A 13,569-nucleotide genomic window follows, 5' to 3' on the forward strand; every position below is an offset into this window, starting at 1 on the left:
TGGGATTTTTCAAAGAAAGGTCTTTAGCCCACACTATTTTTACAGGACTGGTGTATTGCTAAAGCCACAAAATAAGTTAACAGTGATTTACTGGCTTTAGAACATAATTTGAGGCTGTGCTGCATCTCAAACTGAATCTAAATTTATCAGGGAATTGAACTTAGCTATGGGAGAGGGCAAACTTCATTTCAGCATTGGGCTAGAGCTGAAAGTCAAAACAACCATTTATTTCTTAGCTTAATCAAATAATTGGTTGATTCAGGGAAGAAAACAATTGTTGGAGTGAGTTGGTCAAAAAGATTGTGGCAGAATCTCAGCAAGGGCTCGGCCACTGGGCCCGCGGCCATGTCACAACGCTCTCTTCCCCCTACTGACGGGGCTCCTTCAACGGCACCAATGTTTGTGATTATCTGATGAGACCTTTAGAAATCCTGAATGGCTGGGTTGTCTCTCCTGGCAGTCTCTTTTCCTCATAACTAAAGCTTATTATGTGTGAAAGGAAAAAAAAAAACCACATTAAGTGGAAAGTAATAGAATTGAAAAGACAATGAACAGCTGAATTTAAATACATCTTTTCAGTTTAGTCCTTTATTTAAGGGTTTTGACTCCTAGCTTAAAGACATTATGCTTTCTTGATCCATCCAGGAAATCATATCAGTTTCAGGAAGGCTGACTCACTTGGGTCACTTATTTGCATGACCATTTAATGGAGAAGATAAAAGGCTGCATTAGGGCTCCCCTACTTTGTCCTTGGTGGGATCCATCTCCATTCTCTCCAGCTCTCCACACTCTTTTTTCCAAAGACCTACTGACTTCAGAGAGGGTTATTATTCCAAATGCAATCTGGTTAGATGTACAAAAGAAAAATGCCTAAAAATGAAAAACCACCATCTAAGCTAATTGCTCATTGAGTGCAAAGTCATAAAGCTGAGAATCTATGGCAAAATTAGAAATGCTTCCAACGTGACAATTTTCGCCTTGGGTTAAGGTCAAATTACTTACACTTAGCCATAAATGAAATTTCTCCCTCTTGTTTCACTATCTAAAGCTGCATAGCACATCGAATAATTATATAAATATTTCCGATCTATGTTTGATATAGTAGTATGGGGATTGGGATTAAAGGGCCCAAACTCTACCTCTGAGAATTATGTCTCCCACTATGTGCACCCACAGCCCCTTTTATATTTGTTAGTATGTACCCCATTATCTTAGTATTTCCCCATTGTACATATATAAATTTATATATATATATATATATATATAAATTACCACATATATGTTACTGTTAGGGCTCTGTATTTGGATGACTTCTCCTTAGACCTGTGAGGATCGGGACCCTGTGGGGGCAGCTGACCCGCTCTAAGGTAAAAACTAACTATGTTCACAAGTTTATTGCACTGACCATGCAATGTTTAAAGTCAATTGCAGTTCACATGCAAATCCCTTGAGAAGCCAAAGTCAGGAAATACAGTAGCAGTCAAAGGGACTTCAGAAAACCCTGTTTGTCTCATTATCATCTCCCTTTTTAATCTCCTTGTTTCCTTTTGGCTCCTTCTAACCGTCCTTCAACATTTCCATTTTTAATGAACCACCTTGAACATAACTCGTTTCTGTGTAAATATGTGGAATGTCTTCTCTCTTTCTCTCATGTTAGATTAGTCATAACTTCCTGAAATTTAGTGGGATAATCTGTCGGTGAAAGGAGAGTACTGACAGAATCGAACCACTGGAAAATGGTGTGATGCTAGGCAGTGTGTGCGCCTCCCAAGGCAGGCCTGATAATTGGGTAATAGGTGCCAGCCAGAATAATTGGGAATAAGTAGAGAAGACGGGCTCGTTCTGGAACTGCATTAGGAGAGGGATGAAAATGGCACCCACAGCAATTTCCTTTTTTAACCTTCCCATATTGGAAAACAAAAACAAAACCAAAAAAGCTTGATAACATCAAGATCTATGGAAATAGACACTCAAATTCCTGGCAAGCATGTAAATAAATATCCTCTATACAGTGTATTTTGCCAATATCTGTTAGAGTTATCCTTGCAGGTACAATTTGGTCCAGAAGTCCCACGTTTAGAAATTCACTGTAGAGATAGATCCGTGTGTGTGTGCAAAGATATATGTAGGAAGATATTCCTTGTGGCATTGCTTATAGTAACAACTAAAATAGTAGTAGGAAAATAGTAAAATAAATCAAATAAGGCACATACAATGCAATGCTGTATATAACCATTAAAAAAAATAAGGCAGCTCTACATGTACTAGATATGAAACGATCTTGTACAGTAGTCTATTACCACCATAATGCCGTGCAACACACCATCCAGAATTTACTGACTTCAACACAATAAGCATGTATTTAGTTCATGAGTCTGTAAGTTGTTGACTTAGCCTGGGCAGTTCTGGTTTGAGCTGGATGTTGGCCAATGTAATCAAGGAGAATGTCCTCACATTCCACACCAAATGTGCCCTCATGCCTGCCCTTAGGTCATAGTGGGTGCACTGTCCTGGTTTCCTGTGTGACTGAGGCTCACCTCTCCGTGAGGTTACCTATTCAGTGACTTTGACCCTGCAATCGCCTCCTCTCTACGGAGTCACATTTTTCCACTCCATGCTGGATCATTTCTTTTAAAACATGTTGCATTGCCTTGCACCTAAAAACAAAATACCTTCCACAAACCCACTGGCCTACTTCCTTCTATTTTTTAGCAAAAACCCAGAGCTAGGCATACTCGCCATCTCCATTTCTTCAATTTCATTCTGTCTTGAACCCCCTGCAATCGGGCTGTTGTCCCCACTAGTCCACAGATACTGCTTTTGCCTGTGTCTCCAGGGATTTCCACGTTATCCCATTAAATGGCTCTTTCTTTGTCTTCCCCTGACTTAGCCCCTTGGCTGCATTTGGCACAGGTGATCATTCCCCACTTCTCGAAACAGTCTTCTTTGGGCTTTGGGGGAACTACTCTCCTTGTTCTCCCTTAACCTCACTTGCCACTATTTCACTCTCTCTCTCTCTGTCTTTGGCTGGATCCTCTTCATTTTCCTGACCCCTTAATGCTGCAGGGTTCCAGGGCTCAGTCCTCACATCTCTTCTTCTTTCCTTCTCCATTCTGTTGCATTCTGTCCCACGCTTTTAAATATAGCTATATGTTGATGGCTTTCAAATGTATTCTTGTCATTTATCTTATGAGAGATATTCCCTTTCTCTCTATTTATTTTTGCCACTGTGGGAAGTAATGCAATAAACATCCCTACACATATACCCTTGATTAATATGGATCTTACTTCTTAGATAATTGGGTAAAAAGGTAAATGTATTTTTAAATTTACTAGCTATTATTAAATTGATTTTTAAAAGACAGCAACTTGTCACATTTTTACCAGAAATCTATGAAAGCGTACTTTTTTTTTTTTTGCCTCCAATACGCATTATCGTCTCATTTTTGTGTGTCTGATAGGTGTAAGGAGATATCAACTTCTAGTAATCAGGTGGCAACAGAATGTCTAGTGTAACCGACTGATTAGAGTTGATGTGTGAAGGGCGATGGGAGGTCATTATGGAGATAAGCAGCCTCGTGAATTGCCTACCGCAAGAGAGGAAAAAATGCAAGATAGTAAAAGTCTTAGAACAGCTGACCAAACTTCCTAATATGAGGAAAATAATGGCTCAGGGACTTTTGGAAATATAAGAAATGTCTACTTTAGGCGACTGTATTGGTTACTATCAGGTTCAGTTGGTGAAAGTAACAGAGACTAAAGGCAATATCTCAGGTAGTAGTGTGGAGCGGGCAGTTCAGAGGTGGTCAGGCCCCACCACAGTATCAGCTTTTTCCACCTGTTGTTCCAACATGTGTGAGTTTAATTCCCAAGGTCACCTCATCATCAAATATGGCTACTGGAGCTCCAGCAATTACATTCACGTCAAGCAGCAGAAAGAAGAAATAGAAGAAATGCACATCTCCTCCTTTGAAGGACATTTCCAGAATTCTGCTTATACCTCATCGGCAAGACCAGAATATATCTTATTCTGGATACCTAGAATGGGTAGAAAATGGGGCTACTTTTCCTGAATGAGTAAGAAAAGAAGAATAAATTATGGGAGATATTAGAAGTCTCTGTCACAACCATCACTGAATCTCAGGCAGAAATTGTCTAAGAAAAGCCTTCTCTGCAATGCTGATGACAAGTCCTTGGGTTTGGATCACTACACGCAGTCTTAGATAGGAACTGTTTATCTTGGGCGGGGTGGGGGGGGGGAAGGATAGACATGATTGTGTTTATTTCTACTAAACATCCTAAACTAATGGTTCTTAACAGGGGTGATTTTTGTCCCCTACCAGACATTTGGTGATTTGGGACATTCTGTCTTGTCCCAATTTGGGGGTTGGAGGGGGAATGCTACTGGCATTAGTGGGTAGAGGCTAAACATCCCATGATATACAAGACAGCCCCCACAACAACAGAAATTCCCCAGTCTAAAATGCCAATAGCGTTGAAGTTGATAAAAGCTGCCCTAAACAATTCACAGAAGTTTGGGTCAAATTTCAGGATCTGAGCAAAGAGCGGTGTGCACTGCCAATTTTCAGTGATTAAAATAATTAAATCTCACATTTCTTTGGCTTCATTTCTGCCATAGAATCTCATTTGATCCATCAGGCCAGAAATTAAGTAACTACTTTCCAGAAACACGGTGACCTCTTTTATGTGGAACTTTTTATGTTGCTATGTAACAACATGTTCTATCCTTATAACATTTGTATGTCCATTTCAGAATCATTTTAACCCTCTAGACCACCCCACTTTCCTATGCTGCCCTGATATGCATAAAGTTTTCCTACTTCTGATTCCCTCCCTCTCACTGTACTTACCACACTGTGCAGTGATCATTTGTTGAAGTGCCTGAATCTCCTTTATCTTTGTATTTTTAGTGACCAGGACAGAGTATACAACTTAGTAGGTACTCAAAAATATTTATGGAAATGAACTGAGCTCCATTTTATCCTTGGACTATACTTCATGCCAGGCCTAGCTGGATATCTTCTGATTTGGTCCCTGCAGCAAAGATTGTATCTCTATTTATGTTAAACAAAATGCTCCCCATTCTGGAGCTTTTATTTAAAATCCAGAGAATGGTAGAAGAACAAATATTGTTAAGATATCTATACTACAAAGCAATCTACATATTTAATGCAATTCCTATCAAAATACCAACAGTATTTTCACAGAACTAGAACAAACAATCCTAAAATTTGCATGGAACCACAAAAGAGCTCAAATAACCAAAGCAATCTTGAAAAAGAAAAACAAATCTGGAGGCATCACAATTCCAGACTTCAAGTTATATTACAAAGCTGTAGTCATCAAAACTAAAACAAAAATAGACACATAGGTCAATAGAACAGAATAGAAAACCTAGAAATAAACCCACAATTATACAGTCAATTAATCTTAAACAAAGCAGGAAAAAATATCCAGTGGAAAAAAGACAGTCTCCTTAACAAACGGTGTTGGGAAAACTGGACAGCTACATGCAAAAGAATGAAACTGGACCACTTTCTTACACCATACATAAAAATAAATTAAAAATGTGAGACCTAAAACCATAAAAATCCTAAAAGAGAACACAGGCAGTAACTTCTTTGACGTCTGTCCTAGCAACTTTTTTCTAGATAGGTTCCCTGAGGCAAGGGAAACAAAAGCAAAAATAAACTATTGGGACTACATCAAAATAAAAAGATGCTGCATGGGGCGCCTGGGTGGCTCAGTCAGTTAAGCGGCTGCCTTCGGCTCAGGTCATGATCCCAGGGTCCTGGGATCGAGCCCCGCATCGGGCTCCCTGCTCCGCGGGAAGCCTGCTTCTCCCTCTGCCACTCCCCCTGCTTGTGTTCCCTCTCTCGCTGTGTCTCTCTTTGTCAAATAAATAAAATCTTTAAAAAAAAAAAAAGATGCTGCACAGTGAAAGAAACAATCAGTAAAACTAAAAGGCAACCCACTGAATGGGAGAAGATATTTGCAAATGATAAACACTTAAAAAATGGGCAGAAGACATGAACATTTCTTCAAAGACGACATACAGATGGCCAACAGACACATGAAAAGATGCTCACCATCACTTACATCAGGGAAATGCAAATCAAAACTACAATGAGATATCACTTCATACCTGTCAGAATAGTGAAAATCAACAACATGAGAAACAACAGGTGTTGGCAAGGATGTAGAAAAAAAGGAACCCTCTTGCACTGTTGGTGGGAATGCAAACTGGCACAGCCACTATGGATAACAGTATGAAGCTTCCTAAAAAGTTAAAAATAGAACTACCCTGTGATCCAGCAATCTCACTACTGGGTATTTACCCAAAAACACTAATTCAAAGGGATACCTGCACCCCTATGTTTATAGCAGCATTATTTACAATAGCCAAGATATGGAAGCAGACCGAGTGTTCATCAATTGATGAATGGATAAAGAAGATGTGGTATATATATACAATGGAATATTACTTAGCCATTAAAAAGAATGAAACCTTGCCATTTTCAATGACAGGGATGGATCTAGAGAGTATAATACTAAAGGAAGTAAGTCAAGAAACAAAACAAACGAGCAAAGGGAAAGAGAGCGAGAGAAGAGAGAGAGAACCAAGAAACAGACTCTTAACTATAGAGAACAAACTGATGGTTACCAAAAGTGGGGTGGGGATAGGTGAAATAGGTGATGCGGATTAAGGAGGGTGCTTGCTGTGATGAACACCGGGTGATGTACGGAAGTGTTGAATTACTATATTGTACACCTGAAACTAACATAATATGGTATGTTAACTAACTGGAATTAAAATAAAAACTTCAAAAAATTCAAAACATAAAACAAAAATAAAATAAAATCCAGAGGATGGGAAAGCTCAGCGACTAGAGGCTGAGGTTTTCCTGTGCCTTCTCTGGGTAGGCTGCGTCCTTATGGTTATTTTTGCACCCCATCATAGCCAGCTTTCAAACACAAGTATGCACTACAAACGTACTAAGATGGTTTCTGTTGTATCCAGGAGAAATTGCGTATATTCCATTTTGAAATTTTCTTGAGAGAAATCTCATCTAAATTTGGCAGGTCGAGTGCAAGGAGGTTGAGAGAGAAAGATGGAGAAGGCAGGAAGCCACTGAGGTGGAAATGTTGGCAGGTATGAGAGCAGAGCAAGGAGAATTGGCTGCCAACTGGCAAATGGGATCGATTCTAGATTTTGGTTGGTGGAAAAGGTTAGCTGTCAGGGGAGTCTATTTACACATCATTTAGCAGATTCCTATTAAAGGGTTCTTCTGCCTGGAGGCTCGTTAAGGTAACTTCTTTTTCACTAAGACTGTATTGTATCCAACAGAACTTAGCACATTCCATTTTGAGATTTTCTTGAGAACAATTTGTATAATCTAACCTCTATTAGGTAGAGAAGAACTTACAAGCACTATGAATAGTGGTCTTTCTGACTGCTCATCTGTCTCCATGGTTCTTTGGGAGATGTTGGGATTAGGATCCATTTAATGAGATGAATAGCCAGTGAATCTTTTACTTTTAATAATGCAGTATCTTCTGTCCCACTTCAATAGCCTCTGCCAAAGCTCACCGAATGGCCATGCATGCAATCTTAACTCACCCAGACCATCCATTCATTGATGCATGCCTGCATGTGTGCATACATGTATTTCATTGATATTTATTGAGCTCCTGCTAGAAACTAGATCCTCATAAGGATAGTAAGACATTTAAAACATGGCTCTGCCCTATATAATCCAGGTGAGAAGACAAGCATAAAAAGTAACACCGTCATTACAGCAACTGTGACTAAGAGCTTAGGGAAATGGTAAAACTTTAGAGTGTTGGTGAGTTCAGAAGAGCAAGTGGTTCTTCAACATGGCTCCAGAGGTCAGAAAAAGCTTCATGAGAAGTTGCAAATTGAGCTGAAATCCGCATGATGGCTGGGATTGGATGTGCCTTTGGGTTCTACACATGTGGTTCTTTCTTCATGGAATGCCCAATGCCTAAATCCTCTTAATTTTTTACATCTCAGATTAAAAATCCCTCCCTTAGGGAAGCCCTCCCTGACCCACAGGATGAGGTAACACACGATGGTTACGTGTCATCATAATGCCTTATACGTCTGCATAGCACTTATCAAAACTGGAGTTCAAAGCTCCTGAAGTAGGGACCATGTTTGTCTTGCTCATCTCTGGATCCCCAGAACTTAGTAAGGTTTTTAGAACTGACCAGGTGCACCATAAATATTTGTCCAATAAATATGTAAATGAATAAATAGGCAGAGAGAAAGGATGGGTGTCCACCAGGTTGAGAACAGTGTAGGCAAGGTGTGGAGATGAGAGTGTGCATGGCATGCTGTGAGGTTCCTCAGTAAAACTCATAGTAGGTCTGCATTGTGGAGCAGTCGGCAGGGTTAGGTGAAATGGTTGGTTGATTCTCTTATGTCAAGTAAGGACTTTATGCTTTTCTCATTGCCCATGAGAACCATTGAAAGTTTTGGACAGTAGGAATGACCAACTGAAATTGACATTTTAGAAAAAATAACTTGTTCATATTGCACAGATGAATTGGATGGGGAAGTGGGATTGTGAAGCTCTGGGGCCTTAATAACAGAAATGGGTCTGCCTCTTAAGAATATGGACTAGGAGCTAATTTACTGAAGAGTGGCTTAAAGTTTCCACACTAGAAATAATGACAAAATGACATCTTACCTTCAAGATCCTGGTGATAACAATCTATATATGGAGAGCGGAAACCTCCTCCTTCCTATCAGGTGATATAACCCACATAGAGTTTCGTTCTGTGAGGATGCTAAATGCACTGATCAGACAGCTCTCTTGTTCGGGAAATTGTACAATGAAGATTATCTCAGATTTTGAAGAATAAACCTTAGTTCCTTTTGTAGGTTCTACTGAACTGGAACATCCTTGAGAACTTCTCCAACTGCAATGTCCTCCCCCATCCTCCCCCTCCCTCCACCTCTCCCTGCCCTAACTCCTTTCCACTTTAGCTTCCTCAGTTCTGGCTCGGTTCACATATGGGGAATTGATTTCCTTCTAGAACCTCCCAAGTATTCACTCATAAAATAATGTCCTAGAGGCAGAAGGGAGTGAAGTAACCCCGAACTCTGTGATGGTGATCAGAACACCATCCCCTGCTTGCTCTTCTTTCTCCCCCTGGGTGGCCCTTCAACTAGACAACAATAAGCTCCTTGATGTCAGGATCCAAATGTAATCATCCTTGCATCTCCATCACCTAGTCTGTGATGTGTGCAGCATAACTCCTCAGTATATTTGTCAAATGACTCAAGAATGGGTCAGATATTTGGATGCAGTTTGCCAGCTCTCATGCAGGAATGAAAGAAAGCCTCATAGGGAACCTGTAGAACCAGGACATTCTTGGAATCAGAGTGGAGTCAGCCTTCTGATTCTGGCATCAAAGTGAGAACACCTATGTCAGTGACCTGCAAATTGCTCCTCTGCTTGTTAACAGTGGGAAAAATTTCTTTAATTTGTTTATAATTTCACCCTCTCCTCCTTGTGCTATGGATAGCCAATCAGACAAGCTTTTGGGTTCTGGATTCACTTCAGGCAGATTTGGCTACCTATACTTTTAGTCATCTGACCAATTTAGTACCACCAATAGGGTCAGGCTTCTCACTTAGGAGCTGGCTGGGCAAATGCTAGTGATTCCAAGTCAGAGTTGAAGAAGATTTGAGAGAAATGAGAAATGAAAGTATCCCCTTCTGTGACCTGAAAATAATCCTGTAGATGTATTAAGGGTTTCTGAAAATGACTGTCTTCTGATGCTACATTGAAGTGAGTAGAATTGCTCACACTCTGTATATTACACACAGGCAAAATAAACACATAAATGACATGTTTGTTGTTCATTTCACCATCCTGCCTTGTGAACACAATTCTGACCACTGAGAAAGGTGGAAGAGCAGTGGAAAGGACATTAGCATCAGGCTCTAACTTTCCAGTAATATACTTCGATTCACTCTTCTCATCTGTGAAACAAGGGGTTGGGCTAGAACAGATCTGAAAAGCACTTGTAGGCACTCAAATTCCATTATCCGTCAGTCTGCCAGAAAATACATCATCACCTGCCAAATGTGGACTCAGCACACACGTGTTACCCAAGCTCCTCCGGATACCCCTCCACACCTCCCTGGCTCCAGCCTCCCACTTCCCAAGCCTCCTCCAAGGCGTTCTCACCTACTCTTGCCAGCCCATTCCTAAAAACCCACTTTCTCTTATCGACTCCTTGTTTTATCCTCCCTTTCCTCTTTGCTTCCTCTTACTAGTTAAATCATATCAGTGTCCAATATTTTTTCTGACTTTCATGAGGAATTATATTAATTTCAGTCACTTCTCAAGCATATATTAAGCACCAAATGTATATTAAGGACTTGTGCTAGGTTGTAAATGTATAAAGACAGAAAAATGTAATGTTCACAGTCAGTAAACTCACAGCCTAATGGAGATGGGGTCTGCAGTATGACTTTCATGGGCCCTGGGCCCTTTCCCCTTCAAGGGCCCCTTCCCCCCTTAAAAAATATTAAAAGTGGTATTTCATAACTGTGTTGGTATGAAGATGAAGTTTTTGTATCTTGATATTATATATTAAAACATGTTCTTCAACCTCAAAGTTTTCTTTGTTTTGTTCTGTTTCGTGCCTACTCTGCTTAATGGGTACATTGGCCTTAGGGAAGATAGACAAGTAATGATCATACCGTTGGTACGGTGATTAAGCACATGACCCGTGAACAAATAGTTCTGCTCTTAGACCCAAACTTAAGAAAAACTCCATTTTGTCTTCTGTGGAGAGAGAGGGACAGGACAGAAAAAACCCAGGGAAGCTAGAAATGATAGATTAGGGCTCAGGGAAATCCCTCCTTACTGAGCTGATCTTCTATGACCTTGCAAGCCCTCCCCTTGGTGATCGCAGCCTATGTATTCTATATGGCATCAGGCCTTCATTCATTCACTGAACATCCTCTATGTTCCAGGCACTGTTCTAGGTGCTTGGTATGCATCAGTAAATAGAGCAAACCTTGCCCTAACCTGCTGGTCACATACATCTGACTCTGAAGACATAGTTTTTTGAAGTGCATTGGGATCAAGGGACCAATGCATTTGAGGATAAGTAGACAGCAGGACTCAGAGTATCCCCTGGCAATGCTCAGTAAAGAATGCTCCAGGAAATCACAAAGGTGGTACCTGGAGAGTCACTGAGTGGCAGTTCATATGATTAAAGATCATCTTCCTGGACCCAAATTGCTGTTCTGAAGCATATTTGGGGGAGTTCTTTGCAGGTGCTTTATTTCTCTAGGAGCTTTGTGTTAAATATACCTATTTGGTATTGATGTAATTATTGCAACAAATATTTTTGCCTTAAAATAGAAATCTTGGTTCCATTTAAGTTTTTATGAGAAAATGGATGACCTAATTCTATTTTCAAGGTAACAGGTGGAAGTTTCCAATTTTCTATGTGGGAGAAAGAAAAAGAGCACCAAATGTTCTGTGTTTGCAGGGAGATCTCAAAGCATAGCTAACTCAAGTAATACTATTTATGAATTTATCACAAGTAGGAGATACAGAAAGAGGAGTTTTAAACTGAAGACTAACAATTTCACATTAAGTTTAGTCCCTGGTGCTCGTCATTTTTCTAGATGATTTTTGTTCTCGTTATTCTTTTAAGTTTGACAGCTATTCCGATGACTCTAGTGTCATTTTTCTATTAGCTTAGACTTTGGGCTGGATGAACTCATTGTTTCTAAGGTTCTAGAGGAAATTGTTGGCTTCTAATGGGGAAGAAAGGGGACAGTAGATGCTACTCTGATGAAGGAGCTGCCTCCTCTGTCCAGGCTGACACAAAGAAATTAACCCTGTGGAGGGCAAACAGGTGAGCTGCTGACAAAGAGGAAGGTTCTGCACTATCTCAGGGTGCTTGCCATGGTCCACCATGCTCCATTCCTTCTGGATTCATTCCACAGTATTGAATGTATGATCAGATTTAAGGAATAAATTGTCATTGTTTGTTGGTTGCTGGTGGCATCAACTATAACAGGACAGAGAGTCATTCTTTAACAACAACAAAAAAGCTACTTAAGTAAGACTAAATATCTCTTACTTATAGCAACCTTCTTCTGAACATCCAGGAGACTTTTCAAAACAGAAACTTCCCACTGAGGTTTTAGCTTGAACTGCAGTATGGAGGGTTTGGGGCTTACACCATGAAATAATAAAGTCTGTATAATTTACTCTTAATTATGAGTTCATTTCCATGACTTTCTATTTCTCTTCAATTTCTTATTCTACAGAGTGATGAATTATAGATTGACAATGAGAAGAAATACAGACTTACATGCCCAAGGCTGAAAGAAATCAGTTATTACATTTAAGAGCGAGCCTAAAAATGTGGGATGTGCTTCCATTCTAGTCTTTTGTGTTTGGGTTAGTGTTAGCTGGAATCCTGGGGGAAATGTGGCAGGGAGAAGAGTATTGAATTAAAGCTTCCCTGGGTCCTTTTAGTCCATTGAACTTAGGAGCACAAAAGAAAGCAAAATTGGTCAATACAGATAGGTAAAAGGCAGCCTTGGCTGTTTATCTTTTAGTTGCTGAGATTCCTCCAGTTGAGGACTCCCACGGGCCCTGGATGTGGCTCACAGGTCATAGGAGCACTGTAAGCCCAGGCCAAGCAGGCTTCATGAGGCCAATCAATGAGCCAGAGGCAATTGGGAACGTTAAATGTATTTACCATTGGGTAGTTGGTGGGAAGAGAGTTTTTATGAAGGTTTTAAAGGGGGTGGCAAAAAAAAAAGATGATTACCACAGCTCTTCACACGCCCCTCTCTGAGGAAATGCCATGAAAGAAACAAGGAGCTTCATTTGCAATAATTAGAGGCACAGTGTTGTCAACAGATACATATTTTAGATTTCAGTGCATGCAATGTGTTTGTCCTGAATATGGAGATCGAAGGGATGGAAATGAATGGCCGCACTGAATCCCGACACCAAGGAGATTTCACAAGCCAGTATAAATGGTTCTGACAACAAGAGATTTTGAAGCCTTTTGAAAACACATGAAAAGAAGAAGGAAAAAAGCCATCCAAAGCATCAAGTTTTACAAACCAGCAGAGGTGATTAGAGTGAGAAATTCATGTTACATGGCAAAATAAGTTAGGTGCAAACATGGACATCAAGTCCAATCTAGGTCCATGTTATATACTGTTTCATCAGAGGGAAAATGTCTGCAATATCTTCCCTTTCCCCCATGGCTTTCCCTGTGGAAAGAAAAATCTAAGAATTATGACAAATGAGTCTGTGCTTCTTTCACTTATTACTGATATACAACTGAATTTGATTCCGGATACCGAATCTTCAAAGCTCTGAATAAATTAGATCTGGGCTATCTTTCTAGTGAAGAATAATAATGAAACCATCAAAGTTTTAGAGATTGTAAACTTATTTGGTATAGCTTTTTAGGCCCTGAAGCTTTGAGTCAGGACGGATAATGATTGTGTTTTCATGTAATTAA

This window comes from Leptonychotes weddellii, chromosome 5 (genome assembly GCF_054177405.1).
Source record: "Leptonychotes weddellii isolate Sample4059 chromosome 5, ASM5417740v2, whole genome shotgun sequence".
Taxonomy (NCBI): domain Eukaryota; kingdom Metazoa; phylum Chordata; class Mammalia; order Carnivora; family Phocidae; genus Leptonychotes; species Leptonychotes weddellii.